This window comes from Elephantulus edwardii, unplaced genomic scaffold (assembly GCF_000299155.1).
Source record: "Elephantulus edwardii isolate Elephantulus edwardi_28Jun2011 unplaced genomic scaffold, EleEdw1.0 scaffold00003, whole genome shotgun sequence".
Taxonomy (NCBI): domain Eukaryota; kingdom Metazoa; phylum Chordata; class Mammalia; order Macroscelidea; family Macroscelididae; genus Elephantulus; species Elephantulus edwardii.
In genome coordinates, this window is record NW_006399753.1 from 28008439 (window position 1) to 28012620 (window position 4182).

Consider the following 4182-nt stretch of genomic DNA (forward strand, 5'->3'; position numbering starts at 1 on the left):
TTCGGCTTAAGGCCGCCTCCTGGTTCAAACCCTAGGCCCAGGCTGGCTAGCCTCACACCAGGGACAGAGCAAACCTGCACATCAAACACATTCCCAGAAAAGCAGTCCACTCCAAAGCTTGCCACGATTCCTGCACTCCTACCACCACACACCTGCCTTCTGGCAAGGAGAGTTTCCCATGAGCCTGTGAAGGCACCAGCCAAACCAGGAACAACATCTTAGCACAATATAGAGCAAGAATAAATATTAGAATTCATCAACAGAAAAATAAAAGGAAAAATTGATTCAAAACTAACAATAACAGCAAAAATGCTACAAAAATGTCTGTTAAAACAGAATTTATACACAGAAACATTTTCTTTGAAGAACAAGGATTAAGGTAAAATATTTTCACATTAAAAATTAAAACATACTATATGCAGATGACATAACCCTGCTTGCTGAAACTGAGGAGGGCCTGAAGTACTTGCTGCAGAGGGTTAAGGACTGCAGTCTCCAATATGGATTGAGGCTCAATGTCAAGAAGAAAAAGATTCTCACCTCTGGGCCAATTGGAAGCATCAGGATGGATGGTGAAGAGATTAGATTGTTCACAGATTTAGTTTGCTTGGCTCCACAGTCAACACTCTTGGCACCAGTAGCCGGGAAATTAAAAGGCATATTGCTATGGGAAAATCTGCTGTTAGGGACCTCTCCAAAGTACTGAAGAGCAGTGGTGTCTCTCTGGAGACTAAGGTGCATCTGATACAGGTCATGGTCTTTGCAATCACTTGTTATACATCATAGAGTTGGACAATGATGACCAAGGAGGATAGAAGGAGAATTGATGCCTTTGAGCTGTGGTGCTGGAGAAGAGTATTGAGAGTACCATCGACTGCTAGGAAAACAAATAGATTCATCTTGGAAAGGATTAAACCGGGTGGATCTTTGGAGGCAAGGACTCTGAGTCTTCTTCTAACATACTTTGGACATATTGTAAGGAGAGACCAGTCCTTGGAGAAGGACATCATGCTTGGGAGGATGGAAGGACAGTGCAGGAGTGGAAGGCCCTCTATGACGTGGATTGATTCAGTGACTGGTATAATCGGGATGCGAGTATCAGAGACAGTGCAATTGGCACAGGACAGAGCAGAGTTTAGGGCTGGTGTACATAGGGTCGCTATGAGTCACAAGCGCCTTGATGGCACACAACAACAACATAAATATAATAAATATAGAGTCACAAAAAAAATATTGAAATATATACTTCGTGGAAAGGAGAAACTCTATTTTTTAAAAAGCCGAACTTTTGCAGTTGGGAATCAATCAAACATGCAACCAAGTACAACTCATAGCGTTGCTAAAAACAATAGATCTGAACCTGTCCTAGCCTGTGCCAACCTCACTATTCTCTAACACACTCTCTCCTAGCCTCTCCTAGAAACATGCCCATACTTGCTTCCAAGGAGCAATCTGGCTTCATCCTCTCTAAGAATTATCTGTTTGTTCCCTTTACAATCCCTAGGATATTCATTATTCTCCTTCAACATCACAGCTCAAAGTCATCAATTTATCTTCTATCAATCTTATTCATTTTCCAGCTCTCAGATGATTGAAAAGACCATATAGTCTGACCAGAATTGGAAAACTTAAATGTACGAAATAATATGAGCTAAATTAAAAATAGTCATTATGTATAAAAACAGTCATGAATGTATTTCTATTGTTGTTGCTGCTGATAGATGCTATAGAGTCAGAACCAAGTCATAGTTGTCCCTAGAAGCTGTAAATCAGACAGGGGGAGATTGTCCAACTTTCTCTGATAGAGCATCTGGGGGATTCAAACTTCCTGCCTTTGCGTTGGCAGTGCAATTCCTTTCCACTAGACCAACAGAGCTCAAAAAGTGTATGTTGTTGTTTTTGTTAAGGGCTGTCAAGTTGAATACAACTCATAGCAAACCTAGGAAAAATGGATCTGACATCCTCATTATCTCTGACATATTTGATCTCATTGTTGTAGTCACTGTGTCAACCCATCTCATTGAAGGTCTTCCTCTTTTTTTTCTGACTCTCTTCCTTTCTAAGCATGATGTTCTTTTCCAAGGAATAGCCTCTCTTAACATTGTCTCAAAGTATGTGAGACAAAGCTTCAACATCCCCATCAAGGAATACGCTGGCTGCACCTTTGTTAAGACCTATCTATTTGCTCTTTGGGCAGTCCAAGCAACATTCAGCACTCTTCTGCAGCATCACAACTCAAAGGCATCAATCTTTCTTTTGTCATACTAAGTGCAGGTTTCTCATAAGCACAATCAAGTGTTCTGGGATTCCCACTAAGAGGAATGAATATCTAAAGGAATACTCAATAGACCTAAGAAGTGCTCTAACTCAACGTTTCATCTACTTAAACAGTGTAATGTCCAAATACAATGCTTACTATTTGGTATGATTTCTTCTTCATGGAATATTTTGATCCTCCACTTAAAAAATATGTATCCATTGTTGTTGTTGTTGTTCTTGTTAGGTACCACCGAGTTGGGTACAACTCATAGTGACCCTATGAACAAAAGGTCTGAACCTAGTCCTGTCCTGTGCCACCTCGCATTTCCTGACATGCAAGAGCTTACGGCAGCAGTCACCTTGTCAATCCATCTGATTGAAGGTCATCCTCTTCTTCACTGATCCTCCACCTTTCCCAACATCATGTCCCTTTCCAAGGAAAAGCACTTCCTAGCAATATGTCCAAAGTATGTGAGGCAAAACCTCATCATTCTTGCCTCCAAAGAGCACTCTGGCTGCACCTGCCCCAAGTTACTAATTTTCTTGGTCGACCATGGGATGTTCAGTGCTCTTTTCCAACACCACAGCTCAAAAGCATCAATTCATTTTCTATCATCCTTATTCATTGTCCAGGTCTCAGATGAATAGCTAGTAATCGGGAAGACTATGGTTTGAACCAGTGCACCAGGTTAAGTAATTCTACTTGCTTAGAGCTTTGAAGGCTCTTAGTCTGTACATAACTTAAACCCCTATTCTAGTCCTAAAACTGACATCACTACTCCTCAATAATTTGGAAAGGTCACTAACTGCAGTTTTTCCCAGTGCAGTGCGTCTCCTTATTTCCTGACTGCTCTTACCAAGGTTGTTAATTGTGGATCCAAGTAAGATGAAGCTATTGACAGTTTCAATCTCCTCTCCACCCATCAAGACATCTGCCTATTGGTCCAGTGATATGATTCTTTGCTTTCTTGATACTGAGATGCAATCCATACTGAAGGCTGCCTTCATTGATCTTCTGCATCAAGTCCTCCTCACTTTCAGCAAGGAAGGTTGTGTCATCTGCATAATGCAAATTATTGATGAGTCTTCCTCCAGTCCTGATGCCACATTCCTCTTCTTCCATTCAGAGTCCGGCTTCTTGGATAATTTACTCAGCATATAGATTGAACTGGTATGGAGATAGAAGACATCCCTGATGCACTTCCTTCCCATTTCCAACCATGCAGTGCTCCCATGCTCCATTTGCACAACAGCCTCCTGATTCACGTATAGTTATCTCATGAGCACAATCAAATACTCTGGGATTCTCATTCTTCTAAATATCAGCCACAACTTGTCATAATCCACACAGTCAAATGCCTTTGCATAGTCAATAAAGCACAAATAGACATTTTTCTGGTATTCCTTACTTTTAGCCAGGACCCATCTGACATCAGCAATGATATCCTTGGTGCCACGGCCTCTTTTAAATCCCACTTGAACCTCTGACAAATCCTTATCTATGTACTTTTCCAACCATTTTTGACTGATCTTCAGCAATATTTTGCTAACATGTGATATCAATAATATTGTTCGTTAATTTCCACATTCAGTTGGATCACCTTTCATGGGAATGGGAACAAATATGAGACATCCTCCAATCTGTTGACTAGACAGATGTCCTCCAAATTTTCTGGTGTAGACTAGGGAACACATCCAAGGCTACATCTGTTAATTAAAACAAATCAATTGTATCCAATCAATTCCTGGGGCCTTCTTTTTTTGCCAATATCTTCAATGCAACTTCCACTTCCTCCTTCGTTACTGTTGGTTCTTGTTCATATGGTACTACAAGAAATTTTTCAATGTCACTCAATTCTTTCTAGTACAGTGACTCTGTATATTCCTTCCATCTTAGTCTTTTTAAAAATTTCTTTTACTAAT